At 52.1% G+C, this 16,183-nt stretch overlaps 1 protein-coding gene and 1 long non-coding RNA gene across 4 annotated transcripts in view; one reads left to right on the top strand and one right to left on the bottom strand.

Annotated features, from left to right (window-relative positions):
- Window positions 1–16,183, bottom strand: part of NFRKB (nuclear factor related to kappaB binding protein) — a 254,050-nt gene that overhangs the window by 12,418 nt on the left and 225,449 nt on the right. The gene's annotated exons all lie outside the window — the stretch shown is intronic.
- LOC133280955 (uncharacterized) overlaps window positions 8,663–16,183 on the top strand; it is a 52,667-nt gene continuing 45,146 nt past the window's right edge. The window contains exons 1-2 of one of the 3 annotated variants that reach the window (XR_009747319.1): window positions 8,663–8,829; window positions 8,906–9,000. This is a non-coding gene — a long non-coding RNA (uncharacterized LOC133280955). Of the gene's footprint in view, window positions 8,830–8,905; window positions 9,006–16,183 lie in introns of all 3 variants that reach the window. The other 2 variants (XR_009747317.1, XR_009747318.1) reach the window with 2 other exon arrangements.

Here is a 16,183-nt window from a genome sequence, read left to right as displayed (position 1 = left end):
TGGGCTGGGGAGCCTCTTATTAACCTTAATCTGCAGAAAGGGGCTGGAGCCCTGCTGGGGCTTGGTTTCATAGCTACAGCAGCTCGCTCCCAAGCGTGCAGCCTTATGAAGGACCAGTCTCCCCAGCAACTCTTAATGCGGTTTTGCGCCGCGGTTGTCTAATCTGAGGGAGAAATGTCACCGTTGGCAGCTCCCAGCCATGGCCGGGGCTGGTAAGCACATATCCAGCTTCAACCTTCTGGTTGCTGGGGTGAAAGGGCCTCTTTATCTCCACGGGGAGAGGCAGATGAATCCCAGGCTCGAACAAGGAACCTGCTTTCCCTCCCCAGACGCTCCCCCTCTGCTTCAAGGTCTCTTTATTGCGTCTTTTAATTCTCAGCTGAGTGGGAAGGAGCAATAAGGCTGGAGAAATGGGGGGGGCAATAAGCCCCTCGCAGTGGGGAAAGGCCCCAGCCACCGGTGTGTGAAAAGGGAGGGCAGCGCAGGGATTAAAACTGTCAGCTTCATGGGAAGCACTTGCTGTTTAATAGCTTCACTTGATTGCAGTGATGTGCACGATGCTGTAAGAGCAGCTCTGAGCCATGCCCCTCGGAGAAGTCATCATAGAATGGTTTGGAAGGGACCTCATCCAGCTCTAACCCCTTGCCACAGGCAGGGACACCTTCCACTAGAGCAGCTTGTTCCAAGCCCCTGTGTCCAGCCTGGCCTTGAAACACTGGGGCAGCCACAGCTTCTCTGCACACCTTGTGCCAGTGCTTTTATAGTGAAGAATTGCAGTGATTCCATTTCTGAGTGCCTTCTGAGCTATCATGATACAGGCTGATGAGAAAGAGTAGTTGAAACTGAACTATCACTTAAGATCAGGTTGTCAGGTTGCTTGTTCATCCTTTCATGTCTGGTTGATGCAGGATGCTCGGCTCCTTCTGCCACTAACCAAGCTGACAGCTCATGCCCTCCATCTGATGGCAGGTAGCAATTAGGACTTGTTCGTTGCACAAACCCCACCGCTGGATGGGCTCTCTGCATCATGTTCTGTAGTTTGCTCATCTCTGAGGCCTTGTGGAGCATTAGCACTCAGTGATCTCTTCTCTGTGTGCTCTGATGCTGTCCAGTCGTGGCCACTGGAGGAACCTGTGCAATGGGAACATGTTCTTGTGCTGGTAAGGATCTTGTCAATGTCATTGTGTGAGTAGGCCAATATAAATCCTTGGATTCCCCCCTTGTCTGCACCATGCACATGCTGCAAGCACCAGTATGCTTAATTCCTCACCCACCTTGCCTCCTGTGCCTCTGTGGATGCGGTCTTGGGGGAGGAAGATGCTCCCCTAGGGAAATGACTGTTGTTACAATTGAGAGGATGGAGTTTGCTCCTTCTGTGACAAAGCAGTGGAGACAGGTGATGACTGACTGGTAAAGAGCCTTCACAATGCTCTACATTGCTATCTGAAGAGGCAGTGTGCTGTTACTGAACAGCTTGGGGCTCCCTACACTCCATCAAGCTCTATTAAGCTCTTGCTTTTGTTCATGTAGGTGAGTTGTAATAAACTGGTTCATGGACTCCTTTTCAACACCCTGCAGCACAAATACATTCTGACATGGTTCAGGAGCTTTATTTATCTCAGATTGGTTCATGTTTATCCCAGATTTATGTGCATCTCCAAAGCAGCCCCTATGGACCACCTGAAAAGCCCCCTGTGCTTTGAGGCAATGGTCCTGTCATCACTGGCATGGAAAAGCAGGATGCAGGCCCTGTCCCTCGCTTTGCTCTCCTGTCCTGAGGTAAAAATAGCGGTATAAATAGGCATGATGGGCTGTGATGCTCCACCACCGAAAATAACCTGTTCTACCCTCCACCCCCTTCAGCAGGGTTCACCTGAAGCCCTAAAGCTGCCTTAGAACAGCTCATGTTCAAGTACTTCACACCCCAAGGGCTTGGAAATCAACACCAGTGATGGCTCTTCTTGATCGCATTCCTTTCCATGCCAGGCTGCCCATTTCCAAGCCAAGAATGACACTAACCTCTCCTTTTTCTCCTGGGATGCAGATTGAAGAGACATTATCTCATCCATACTGAACAAGTGTTTGCAGGAGGTAGAGGATGCAGAAGGGGTGAAGGTGGGCGCACAGTGGTTAGGAATGAGGAAGTGGGATTGCACAGAGGAAGTGATGTGGGTGAGGCAAGGAATGGACCTCAGGTACCCTGAAACATCCAGAGAGCAAATTAACATGAGAAACTGGCATTCCTTCTCTTGTGTTGCAAAGATGGAGCTAAAGCTCCATCTAAAGCTACCAATTCCCTTTGAAAAGCTCTTGGTCCTGTAGCTCATATTGTCCTTAAGCAAAGGTTCGTGGTTTCAGCTTGGCAGCAGCTCTGTTTGGCCTGGAGTGCTGCCCCAGCGCTGGCAGATAAGGCAGCACTGAGGAGCTGTGCAGTCTGGGAGCCCTCTGCATCATTCTGGCCCCAGTTTCCCCACCATGTGGAAGTCAGAAGTAGTTGGAGTAGGGGAAGAAATCACTTGGGAAAGAACAGGGACTGCTTCATGTAAGCAAATCCCCCCCCAGCTCTGTGCTGAATGTGGGGCCAGCTTTGAAACTGCAGGTGGTGAAAGCCTTGGGACCACCATCAGCATGTTTGCAGTGAGCATCCTTCAGGAATAACCCTCAACTGCCCAAGAAGGTGGTATTTAACTCCTCCTGCCTCTAAGTTTTGCAACAGGTCGTGGATGGAGACCCTTCCTTTGGCTTTGAATAGCTCTTGAAGGACCCTCGAGATGGCTTTTTGGAAGTGGATTTAGTGAATCAAAGAATCCCAGGCTGGTTTGGGTTGGAAAGGACCTTCAGATCATCCAGTTCCAACCCCCCTGCCCATCCTGGTAGATCCTGAAATACTGCTCCATGCTCTGCAGCAGCAGGTCTGAGCCATCAAATCCAGACTTGTCCACCCGTAGCATGGATCTCTGTCTGCACGATGAGGACCCAGGTTGTTGGGGATGGATTTGGCATGAACGTGCCATGTCCTGCTGCTCCAAAACGCTTCGCTTTGAGGAGCTGGCAAGCTGCAAGCTCAGGTTTGCCTTCGCTTCTTAACCCCGCACATGAGGGGATGTGCAGAGCAATCTCACCCTGGTCGCTGTGAGCTGCGAGCTGCAGAAGCCGCGAGAGGGAGCCTTAGGGTTGTCCCTTCGCCTTTTCCTCAGGCCAAGCTAAGGCACAAGGTGGTGCTGTTGTCTCAGCCATCGCTGCTGATGGGACTCTTGGGAACCCCACCAGGCCACCACACCAACCTATAAACTAAGCGTGGCCAGGTCCCAGGTGAGAGCTTCTCCCACTGAAGCCCTTTTCCAGCTTTGTTTCGGGATTATACAGCAAGGTTCAGGAAGAAATGAGTGCTGAGGCACTGGAACACCCAGAGAAGCTGTGGCTGCCCCATCCCTGGCAGTGTTCAAGGTGAGGCTGGACATAGAGGCTTGGACCAACCTGCTCTAGTGGAAGGTGTCCCTTCCCTTGCCGTGGTGATGGGGAGCAGAAGGTTCCAGCCTGGGTTTGAAGAACCTTTTCCCATGCAGTGGGTACGTTCCCACCAAGGGATTTGGTTTCAGGGTATCGGCATTTTCCGATGAGAAACCATCTCCTTGGAACATTCCCAAGCAGCAAAGAGAAACTCCCCAGTGGAGAAGGGAAGGGATCCTGTCGCATGCAGCGGGAATTCAATACCAATGGATTCTTGTGTCTGGAGGCCCTGGATAAAGAAAGACAAAACGCAGCCAACACCACTCATGGCAGGAGGAGAAGCTGTGAAGTGCCACAGTTGAGCAGCTCTGCTGCTCCTTTTCCTACTTCCCTCTTAGTATTTCCCTTCCTCTGGGATGCTGCTGCTTCCTGTGCAGGCAGAGGGTGCAGCATGCAAATGTTACAGACCAGTGGGGCTCTTTCTGCTGCACTTGCTCATGCTCTCTTAGGGGTTCTCTTATTGAGCAACCTGGTCTAGTGGAAGGTGTCCCTGACCATGGGACCACCACTTGATGATCTTTAAGGTCCTTTCCAGCTTAAACCATTCTAGGATTCTCTTCCTTCTCTTCTTAAGTATCTTCATTGACTGCAAAGGAGGCATCAGTCTCAGATGTCCTCACACGGACATGAGTACCTGCTCAATTGGAGGTTCCCTCTGCTCCCTGGGTGACCTGTGCTGCCTGCAGGAGGATTTCAGTCCTGCCCATGCAGTGCTATGGGCCTCCCCCACTGGGTATCCTCAGGGATAGAAGTGACACAGGGAAAAGAACTGAAACCACAGTCATGTTCTTTAATCCCCTCTCTCTGCCTAGGGTCTCCTCTTCCTGCACCAAGCAATGTTCTTCCATCAGCCATCAAGCTGCACAAGGATGGAGGAGAACAGACCAGTCTTCTTTGTCCAGCCTGGTTTCAAGTGACTTCAGCCCCCATGGGATAACATACCCCAGCCTGCTGGATCTGAGCTGGGAAGCATGGCAGGTACTGCATCTGGGCTCCAAGTCTTCCTTCCCTCCGCATTCCTGGCGGCTGTGTCTCCAGCGGAGGTTAACACGTCCCTTTGTGAGGCCTGCACTTCTCACATGTTATGTCTGGAAGTTTGCTCTGGTTTCTTGCCTTGGGGGCCCTACAGAGGCTTTTCTGGGAACCCAAGTCCCCTTTTGACACCACTTCCTTGTGCTGTAGTTGCAGGTTGAGTTGCAGACGGGAACACTTTGGGGTTGGATATCTTTCATTGTCAAAGGGGATTAGGGCAGTGATTATTTACATGCACCTCTGTTACACTGGGTCTGTTTCTCTTCTGCTTTTTGCCTTTTCCCATGTAATTCTACGTCATCTAGAAACTAAAGCAGGGGAGAGGGAGACAATGAAGCTCCTACAAAGCGAAATGGGTACACGGAGATCTGTGATGCTTGGGGGAGCATCTTCTTCCACCCATACATAGACGTGGTGGCCGGGTTCATCCCAGGGCATCCCCTTTTTTCCCTGCCCTGGAGCTGGATACAGCAGGAGGCTGAATGCTTGGCATGATTTGGCCACTGGTTTGATCTAGGGCGGCTCCTCTGGAGCTTTGGCTCTTCCCCAAGAAAAGGGGATATTTTCCTTTAGAACCCAACATGCATGGCTTGATAGAAGTCCCATTTAGTCCTTTATTTGGCTTGGGAGGCTGCGGTGGAACAGATTTCTTTACATATCCTTGAGTGTTATTTGATGAAGGTTATGACTGCTCATAAACACTCTGAGGCTATTCTCCTTCCCCACCACTGGTGCCTGCATGGCACTACCCCTTTGTGTACCGCTGCAAGGGATCAGAGAGCTGATTCTGCTCCAACTTTACTCCATCGTTCTAATGGAAGAGAAACTAGACATGGGAGGGATGCCAGGAGGGATTCTGGCACAAGAACCACTTCACTTCCTTTTCCTCTGCCATTCCCAATCACAAGTTCTCCTAGAAAAGAGAAGAGCAGCCATTGCCCAGGAGGAGGAGAACTCCTATTGCTATGTGAGAAAATCTGTTTAATGTTTCAGGAAGCAAAAGAAGGGAAGCAATCGAGACACCTCAGCTACCCAGCACCACCCCAAGTGCAGCAGGGGATCTTGGGCAGTGCTTGGAGAAGGCTGGTAAGTGATTCATAGCCTTACTGTGGAGTAAGGAAAGATGCTCAGGCTCATCTAGGGGAACACAGACTGTGTGGAAGAAAGAAGCAGAGCCTCAAGATGCTGCCTGCAGCCTGGGCAGTAATCAGGGATGCTGCAAAGGGGTTTAAAGTGATGGATGTGCCATTAGAATGAAATGAAACTGTGCCTGGAGGTACCCAGAAGGCAAACTCCGTGCAAATGAAACTTCACTCTGCACTGAGAACACACACTGATGGCCAGCTCTGAATCCATAGGAGCACAGAGGTTGGAAACAGATGATCTTTAAGGTCCTCTCCAACCCAAGCCATTCAATGAGTCAATGATTCTGTTTGCACCAAGTCCTCATGCTCCCCTTTTCCCTGAAGGTCTGGGGCCTTGATGCCCTTTTCCTGGCCATGAAGCACAGTCTCTCCACAACGTTGTGTCTGCACAGTGCTCTAATGGAAAGCTGTGTGGGCCAGTCCCTAATCCCAACCATCAGCTAAGCTGTCAGAGGGAGCCCTCACCCTCCGTTGTTTCATTCTTAGCCTTAGGGCCTTGATGAGCAACAGTCAGGCATGAAAGGGCAACCTGAGCAGAGCATGGAGCCCTCCACTCCCTTAAAGCTCAAGGGGTATTAGTTCTAGGCCTGGTTTCTCAGGTCTGGGGTTTACCTGTTGCAAGGAGGGAGCAGAAAGAGCTCCACAGGGCATGGGTCACTTTGGGCACAAACAGCCCTTTTTCCACACATCCACCTTTTCAGGGCCTTCATGGTTTTGCAGACAAGAAACCATCCCCTTCACCTTAGGCTCCCTCCATAGAAGCTGAAGCACTTGCAGCACACTGGGTATAGGTTGCGATGAGTCCAGCTCATGGTGTCTTTCAGCCACATCTGGATTTTAAAGTGCTCCAAAGGGTGCTGTTCTCTGCTCTATGGTCCCTTTAAATTTGACACTAGAAACCAGAGCTGCAGCTGGTGGGGTTTAATGACAAGAGCACCAGTTTATTTGAGCTGGGGTCTTGATGGGGAGTGGTGTTTGTTTTCTCAGACCACACATTATTAACTGAGCCCTCGACTTTGTTTTCCCAGTCGCGTTGTGTGCAACCTCCCACTCCTCACCCCTTCCCTCTGTCAAAACGGCTTCGGCTCTGCGCTCATGGGGCAGCATCGTCCTAAACTGCTGCTGCCTGGGATGGATTTCCAGGCAGGGGTCCTGCCCCGGCTCCACTGTCTGACTGGGGAGGTCAGACTGGGAATGTCCTGGTGCTCTTTGGAAATGATCAGCTGTGGTCATTGTGTATTCTGGTCTCTCTTGGTATGAAGGGGTAATAATGTTTCATAGCATCCCAGAATGGTTTGGGTTGGAAGGGACCTTAAAGTTCATCCAGCTCCAACCCGTGCCACAGGCAGGGACCCCTTCCACTAGAGCAGCTTGCTCCAAGCCCCTGTGTCCAACCTGGCCTTGAACACTGCCAGGGATGGGGCAGCCACAGCTTCTCTGGCCACCCTGTGCCAGCGCCTCAGCACCCTCACAGGGAAGAGCTTCTGCCTAAGAGCTCATCTCAGTCTCCCCTGTGGCAGGTTAAAGCCATTCCCCTTGGCCTGTCCCTACATCCCTTGTCCCAAGCCCCTCTCCAGGTTTCCTGCAGCCCCTTTAGGCACTGGAGCTGCTCTAAGGGCTCCCCTTAAGGAGCCTTCTCTTGTCCAGGCTGCCCCAGCCCAGCTCTCTCAGCCTGGCCCCAGAGCAGAGCTGCTCCAGCCCTTGCAGCATCCCCATGGCCTTCTCTGGCCTCGCTCCAACAGCTCCATGTCCTTCTTGTGCTGTTGCCCCAGAGCTAGACCAGGACTGCAGGGGGGGTCTCACAGAGCACAGCAGAGGGGGAGAATCCCCCCCCTTGGACCTGCTGCTCACACTCTGGAGCTGCAGTTACACTCCCCTTCTATATGTGCCAACACATCCACCACATCCCACGCTGATTTCAACCCAGAGCCCTTCCAGCCGCAGCAGTGGGCTGTGAACAGACTCTGCGTGTACACACACCCGCACACGTACGTGCACACACACACACACAGAGAGCACACACGTGCACACCCTTGTGTGCAAACTGCAGTCTCCCCTTTGTGTTTGCCTTGGCTGCACAGCCTGCTCTCCCCAGGCTCGGCCAGGAGATATCCAGGCTAAGATAAACAGCACACAGCTGCTGGGAGCCGGAGAGATCCTGTGATTAACAGCTGTGTGGGGCTCCACAACAGCCCCCCGACCTCCAGCAGCCCTCCAGAGCAGGCTGCTTCATGTCAGAGCTCTGTGTGGATGGGAGCCATCGCAGGAGATGGGCTGCAATAGGCACAGGTGGGAAACCTGGTGAGGAGAAGCTTTGCCCCCATCCCTTCTCCTGTGCCAGCCTCATCAGTGCCTCTTGCTTATCACAAGGTTTCCCAAATCCATGAAGGAACAGTAACAATCCTAAGAGTGAAGCTTGTTCCCGAGGCATTTATGGTTTAGCATCACTGGGTACTTCAGAGGAAGGGCTTGCATGGAAGTGGTTCACTTTGGGCTCTTCACTTCTAGTACAGGCACGCAGCAAGTGGTAGTTGTGTCCTGGAAGAGGAGAAGCTGGAAAAGGAGATAGAGCTGGGCTTTGGGATGAAACCAGGGCTGGTACATGGGGAATGCAAAAGCAAAGAGAAACATGGAATGAGTCCAGAGGAGGCCGTGGAGATGCTAGGTATAGTGGAAAGTGTCCCATGGCAGGGTTGGAACTGGATGAGCTTTAAGGTCCCTTCCAACCCAAACCAGGCTGGGATGCTAATGTGTATGTGTTGTATGGGGTTTTAGGTGCGACTCACATAGGATCTCTTGCCCAGGGATCCTATGGGCTTTGCAGATACATTGGAAAACCCCAGCACTTCCCAAGCCCCTGGTACCACTCAGCCATAGAGGGTTTAAAGTGGATCCAGAGGCAATTCCCTGGGCCACCTCTGCCTGTTTGGGCAGCAAGGAAGAAGAGAGCTGACGAAGCAAACTGTCCCACCTGCAGAGGTGGAGGAACCCGGTGGCTCCCATTAACCTGTCCTGCAGGGGGTGAGGAGTTTATAAACCAGGCTCAGTGGAGGCTGAGTTCTTTAGGGAAGGGATGAGAGAAGCAGCTCTCTTGGCATGTTTGAGATCCCCTTTGTGGTGAGAGCTTGCAGTGACCTTAGAGGTGGACGACTTGAGGAGCAGCAAGGAGGCTGGGATTTCTCTGAAGACTTAAGCCTTTCCTTTCCCTCTGTTTCCAGGTCTTTTCTCCAACACTGAAAGCATCCTCAGCTACCACGTGGCAGCTTGATGCAGCAGAGAAAGCCCTGCTTGGATCTGCATCGCTGCATGTGTGGTAAGGTAGGATCTGGGTGAACTTTGGGGATGGTTGGAACCAACGGGAGCTCTCTTTGAATGCCTTATCAATTGCTTGTGTCTGAGGAAGCATGAGGTTGCATTGCTGAACGCTGTAAAGCTCCAGACTAAAGGCTTTGCTGGTGTCACTTCCCTTTGAGTAGTTGGGTTTGTGTTTAATGTTGTTTTGGAGTGAAGGCTCCAGGTTTGCTGTTGCTGTGGCTCTCCCCTGAGGTTTCGAAGGCGAGCTTGAGACTGCTGTGTGCTCTGAGAGAGGCTGCAGTTGTGCTGTGGCTTCCATTGGGTGTGTGTGTGTGTGTGTGGGTTGTGGGAAGCTGGAGCCTGTGCTGAGCTGTGTTTTGGGCTCTGTAGCACTGAGGGGGTGTACTTCCTTAGCCCTCATTTCCCTCTGAGTACAGTGAGTGCCTTGAGTGGAGATTGTGCAACAAAGGCCAGGGCTTCTTCCCAAGCAGCTTGGCTGTGAATGCCCAGCCTTCCTTCAGGTCCAGCTCTGGTATTTATCAATCCAGGCACTCCAGAGCCTGGGAACAGCCCCAGCTGTCCTTCCCTGCAGTGTAGAGCACCCATTTCCTCCTGCCTTACCTCATCCTGCACTTACATCCCCCAGGGCAGCAGCCTGGACATCTGTCCCGTGGACATCTGTCCTCTGCATGCAGCAAAGCCTCAGAGGATAAAGGAATGGAGGAGGAAGGAGCCAGTTGCCCAGGAGTGGTGTTGAGGCAGATACAGGCTTGTGTTGCCCACCTGCAGACAGTGGGGGTTTGGGAAGCAGAGCTGGGGCTGAAGTGAAGGTAAGGAGCTGTCAGGATGCTTCTGCTGGAGAAAAGGAGTCACAGAGCTTGTAGTGGCTCCCGTTCTCACCAGCACTGACAAAGCCAGAGCCTTTGCTGTAGGTGAGAGACTTCTCCAAAGGGAGAGACCAGCTTTCTGGAAGGCAGAGGACAGGAAGGGAGGAGTTCATCTGGACCAGGCTCTGGTAAGTGACTAGTCAGCTGTTTCTGAACGTGCTGAGAGGATGTGGGAGATGATGCATGTGCAACGATAGCTCCTCCTGAGAAGCCAAGAGCCTCTTCTACACCAGAGGTGCAATCCCCTTCCTCTCCCAGTGCTTAACTGGAAACCAGGCAGGGCAGGGTGTTGGGGATGGCCACACACCAGGGTTAAGATGCAGCCCTAAAGAGTGGAGATGGGGAGGGTTCAGCACTGGAGAAACACTCTGCATAGAATCACTGCTGTGCCTTGGGGAGATGATGGTGGGAATGGCTGAGGAGGCATTTGATGGCAGGCAGAGCTTGGAACTCTGCTATGGGGCTTTAATTCTTGCAACCTGATTGCCGGGGAGCATAACCTTCTGCCAAGCTGCATGGAGCTGGCAGGTTGGGGCTCTGCTTTTCTACAGAGCAGGAAGGAGGTGGGGAGATGTTTCTTAAGCATCCTGATGCTCAGGATCTATCTGGATCTATGCGTCCTGAGGCTCAGGATCTATCTCTGTCCATCAGGTTGGGATGGGGCTTGGATGCCACAAACACTGGTGATGGGCCCAGATAGATCCTGACCATCAGGATGCATCTCTGCCTCCCCATCTTGGTGAGGGATATTTGTGCTGTTCCTAGGCCCTTCTCTCCATCCTCTCCCTGTCCTTCTGCTGCTGGTTAGAGTGAGCTGAGGACGTTTGGTAGCTCACTGTGGGGTGACAACATGCTTCCCATAAACCCAGGGGCATTGTTGCCTGCTTCAGTGTGCTCTAATTTAACCAACATGGGTGTTTTCCAATGAGTTTTGTTGCAGGAGTGACTCTCTGTGGTTAGAAAAGGGCTGTTTTTAGTGGAGAGGGTGTTCTGCCTTTGAGTTAAGCTTGCAGGTCTTAGAAGCAGAGCCTGTACAGAAACACACATGAAACCTCTTGTAGCAGCAGGCCCTGCAGCCCTGAGAGCTTCAGCCTGGTGGAGAGGGGGATTTCACACTGGAGTCCACTGGCACTGGCCCAAGGCCACTTGTATTGACCTGAGCTGCACTGAAAGCAAGCACTTAGGTGTGAAATAAATCCCCTGCTGCTCCCTGAGCTCTTTGGTCCCACCCAGTGTATTTTTGCTGTGCTTCTAATGAGCTGTCATTGAGCCAGGGCTTGCTTTGGAGCATTAAGGATGCTGGTAACAATGAGACCACGATGAGAAGGAGCAGAGGGCTTTGTGCTGGTTGGTTTTCTCTCTCCCTGCTTGGTCTGTGGCTGCTGGAGCCCTGCAGTGATGTCTAACATCTGGCCCAGCATCAACCCCATCCTATTGCTCTGTGCTGCGGGGAGCTGGGGGGACTTGGCAGCCAAGCAGCTGTGCTGGAGCCATGGATGAGCTCAGAGGGGGAAGGATTGAGGCTTGGATGGGAGAAACTCCATTTGTGGTGGCTTTTGACTTCCAAGGGAGAGGCTGAGAGTGCTGAGAGGATCCAGGCATGGCCTCAGCAGGTGCTGTTTGTGCTGCACCCTCCACATCTCCCCATTGCAGCACTTGGGGGGCTGCAGCAAGCACCTCACATCAGCCTGCGTGTGTGCCCCATGGCTCATACCTGCCCTGGAGCTCACATGCAGCTCTGCCTATGCACTCCAGGGCTGATAAGTACTTGGGGGGCTGCAGCAAGCACCTCACATCAGCCTGTGTGTGTGCCCCGTGGCTCATACCTGCCCTGGAGCTCACATGCAGCTCTGCCTATGCATGCCAGGGCTGATAAGCAACAGGTCTTGGCTCTTCCCACTCTCATGCCCCACACAGGGTCGTTTGTGAGCTGTATTTCAGACCTGCTGACAGCCTGCTTTATGTTTTATGCTGCAGGACCTAAAGGACAGCTGCATTTCTTGCCACCGACACCCACAGTGCCTCTTGCAGCATCCTTCCTGCCCAGTCCCTTCATACCAGCACAGATCTAATATCTCAAGCTGGTGTGATGTGATGAGGCTGTTTTGGTACCATGCACAAGGCAGGGGTGAGTTTTCAGCCCGTATGCATGTCCTCCTAGATAGATCTGATAGACCTTGTGGTAGATGCTACATCGAGCTTAAGTGGTGTGCAGGGTGTGTGTTTAAACAGCTTCATTAAGCTGTATAGACCCAGGTAAGTTCTAGCACAGTGTGAGGTGTGATTCCTGTCTTGCAGAGCATAAAGAGCTCACCAAACATAGTGATACCCCTCAGTAAAGCTGAGGGTAGGGGAGGTTCCACGTTCACCACAGTCACCTTGGGATTCTTTGGGCATGTTGATGATGTGTGGCAGGATGCTCTCCAGGACACTGCGTGCATATGGTAGGGAAGGCTGAAACCCAGACTCCTGGGAGACTCTGCATGCTGTGAGCATTCATCCTGAGGAAGGTGAGGGGTTACACTGCTTCCCTCTGGATGTGGCAGTGTGTCTTCACTAGAGCTCTGCTCTTCCCTTTCCCTAGCAAGCCTTGACTTCCAGTGTGCTGGAACCCTGCAGAGATGCAGGGTTGGGTGCTCTACCTTCATCTTAGCCACTGGCATCTAGAAAGCAGATGTTACTCCTGACCTGCTTCTTGATGCTTTTCCCGTGGTGACACTGCTCTCCTTTGCTTCATCCCCCAAAATGCTGCAAAGGGATGAAGTTCTCTTGGACCTCTGGGTGCTGATTCGTGCTGGTTGCTGCAGGTTCTATCCCCAGTGATGCTCTGTGGGTGCTCAACCCCTTCTCCACTGCTGTGCTAAGGCATATGTGCCCTCATGTGCCCTCAGGAGAGGTGTTTGTGCTGCACCGCTTTGCTTTTGGAAGGGATAGACTAAAGAAGCCAAGCCTAATGCTTCCTTAAGTGGTGGTAAAGTGGTTGGGTTTGGGCTTCTCAGGGCTTGTTTTCCTGAGGAACCACAAGAGGATGAAAGCCAACCACAGTGTTGGGGCAGTGGCAGCATTCAGGGAGCGTGCAGCTTGGGACAAGCAACCTTTTGTAAGGGTTTGTTTAACCTTGCTGGTTATTGCAGGTCCCAGCTCCACATTTGTGGCTTTCCAGGCATCTGCCTGCAAGGAGCAGGCCAGGAAGCAGCTCTGGTGGTGGAAAACCAGTATGTGGGAATAACACTTGTGGGTTTATTCAGATGCGAGTGCCCTGATGCTCTCTGGACCAGGCAGTTAGAGCAAGAAGCCTTTTGCTATGTACCTGGAGCAGCTTGGTTTAGGGGTGGGAGAGGGGGGCAGAGGAGAGGGATGTGGACTAGGGGAAGGTGGTCCTGGCTCTTCAGCGTCCTGTGGACTTGCAGTAGTGAGGTCCAGACTTACATGAAGGCAGCTGAGTGCCAAAGGGGCTGTTGGATGAGCTCGCTGTGTTTACCACAAGAGGGCCAACCTCTGTCCTCCTGGTTGTGGCTGCACACACCATAGATGCCTTCAGCTGTCTGGCACGCAGCTCTTTGTGCTGAGGGTAAGTTGAAACTGGAGTTCTACCAGTGTGACCTTGAACTTTGAATGAGGCTTTGGCTCTCTCACAACTTTCCCCTGCAATTGAAGAGGGAGCTGAGGCCTCTGGTTCTTTTTCTACCAACAAACCCTGCTTTGAGGTGTCCAAAGAGCACTAAAAGCTCAACTGCCTGAAAGTGGTTTCCTTTGAGCTCTTGATTGCATGCATCCCCTGTAGAAGCCAGGATGGATGATGGTCCATCCTTTTGGAGCCCTCTAACATCTGTGAGCTATTTCTTTGGGGTCTAATCAGTTAATGTTTTGGTGAAGTGCTTTGAAGAGGTACAGCATCCTCAAATGATGAGTACTGTTTCATTCTTATTCCTATTTAACATCCCTCCATAGCCGAACTACTGTCAGACATCCTCACTTAAGAACGTATTTGGTGTCTGGATCTCTTCTGCAAAGGCAGGTTTTTGGCAAGGGGGATGGTGGGATGATATAATGGAGGTTGCAGTTATATACTACCTGTCAGCTGAGGCTCTCAACATTACTTTACAGGCCACTAGTTAATTCTCACCACTTGGTAGGGCAGGCTGGTTATCCATCATCTGGGGTTCTGTGATCTCTGTGCAGATGGGGGAAGATGTGAGACCTTCTTGGGGTCAGACAGGAGGGGATTAGACCCAGACCCTCCAGATCCTGCTCTCCCCATTGCAGTGCCCTGGGCGAGCATGCCATTGCCTTCATCAGAACCCATCCTGCCCCTTAGGGACCTGGCAAATGCCATCTTAGATACACTTAGAGGTGCTGTTAGGAGCTGGAGCAGGCAGTCCATCATGGTTTAGACATGAACATCAAGCCTAGAAGACTTGGGAGGCACTTCTTCCCCCCAACCCACCCCAGGGACAACACAGAGCATGAAAACCCCCAAACTCACATGAAGCGGTGCTGCTTTTCTGACAGCTAAAGAGCATCTCTTCCTACAGGACCTCTGGGTATTCCTTGCTGCCAAGACCCATGTGAACAGGGGCCATTAGTGCCTTATCTCCCTGCAAACACAAGTGAGAGCTGACATCTTGTCTGTGAGACCCCATCACTCAACTGTGCTGTGGTGGAGAACATCTGGCTGGAGCTCCAGCTGTTCGCACCCTACGTGCGGAATCCTCCCTCCCATAGCCACGTGCTGGGACATGGGATTTACAGCTCTCTCCTAAGGGCTGAGGGACAGCCCCAGCAATGGGAGCCGGGGAAATGCCTCCTGCTTACTCAGAGCTCTTTGCAGGAGCTTTATCAAAGCTCTGCCTGATAAGCAGGCATTACAAAGAGCGTCGGTGGGGCTGGGAGTTGGGCTGCGCATCCTGAGGGCTGTGTTAACCACTGGCAGTGGATTTATCTTCCTAACATGAAGAGAACAGTGTTATCTGCATCTTAAAGGTAGGGAATAGAGCGTTAGCTGCCCTGAAGCCTCCTTCAGCCCTCTGTCTCCTCTTGGTGCTTTATTGGTGTCTGGCTTGCTCTTAAATGTCCCTTGCTCCCCCATCTCACTACGTGCAGGGATTTGAAAGGGATTTAAGCTGGCTAAGTATGGTCCTTAAGGACTGCCCTAAAGTGCAGCCCTGGGAAAGGATGCAAACCAAAAGCTTCAGCTCTCAGCCCCTATAGAATTGCATTCCAAAGCCTCACAGGGTTCAATGGCCAGGTTTGGCAGCTGAGGGTTTTGAGGTTCAGATGTCTTCTGAAGGCAGCGCTGTGCAGCAGCATCTCTTATGGGCAGCTTCATAAGCGAAAGCATCCTAGAGTCGGCGTGGAACTTAAAGGCTGGGTCCTGCCTGTTCAGCTTGAAGCCAGTCAAGCCCATCTTGAAGCCTCTCTACATTCTGAACTGTTCTTTCCTTGCTTGTTCAGCTCCTGGGAGGGAAGCCAGCTCTGGGAGTGAAGTAACTTTTGCAAATGGCTTTCTCCCCACAAAATTCCCATTGTAATTCCAAGCGGTTTAAAAACCACTCAGGAATCAACTGTTACGAACTTGGCCTCTGGATCTGTCCCTCCCAGCTGTCCTCAAGTGAAAAAAGAGGGGGAGAAAAAGAGACACTGGCACTGCAAGGCTCTTTTATGACCCAGGTTTTATTGTGTGGGATTCAGCGCATTGACAGGCTATAAAAGCTGATTGAAAGCAGACCCGGGCTGTCAATGGGCTGCCCAATGCCCCTGGCTGGGCTGCATCCTGGAGGAAGGAGCTGAGAGTTTGGGTTTTCCCTGCTTTTTTGGCTGCGTCATCCCCAAGGAGTGTTTCCTTGGAGGGGGGGAATGCCCACTGTGAGCCACCAGCGTTGGCAGAGGGCTGTCATTCCTGTGTGGGGATCCATGGTGCTGATGAGTGGTGTGGTGAGTCTTTTGGGCCTAAGCCCATGCCTGAGGATGCACATGCAAGTTGGTCTTTCTCACTTAAGCTACTACTGCTGTTAATGCAAGAGAATCCTCAGTAGCTCCTCAGCGTCCCATATGAAGTGTACAAGGAGCATCCAGATCTCCAAACCCACCAGCTGAAAACCAAGGTCTCGAAGCACTTGTGTGCAGACAGCACCTGCCTTTGGCATTCTTCTGACCATGGAAGGGAGCTTTTCCTAGGAAGATGACTCTGTTTCAAAGGAAGGCTGCTCTCAATCTTGGATCATGGAATGGTTTGGGTTTAAAGGACCTTGAGATCATTCAGTTCCAACCCCTTGCCATGGGCAGGGACACCTCACACTAAACCAGATCACCCAA

This window comes from Pezoporus flaviventris, unplaced genomic scaffold (assembly GCF_033815535.1).
Source record: "Pezoporus flaviventris isolate CSIRO_AGI_PZ_B2104156 unplaced genomic scaffold, CSIRO_AGI_Pfla_v1 ptg000093l, whole genome shotgun sequence".
Classification (NCBI taxonomy): domain Eukaryota; kingdom Metazoa; phylum Chordata; class Aves; order Psittaciformes; family Psittacidae; genus Pezoporus; species Pezoporus flaviventris.
The sequence above is the reverse complement of the archived record's forward strand: the minus strand, read 5'-3'. Positions and strand labels throughout refer to the sequence as shown.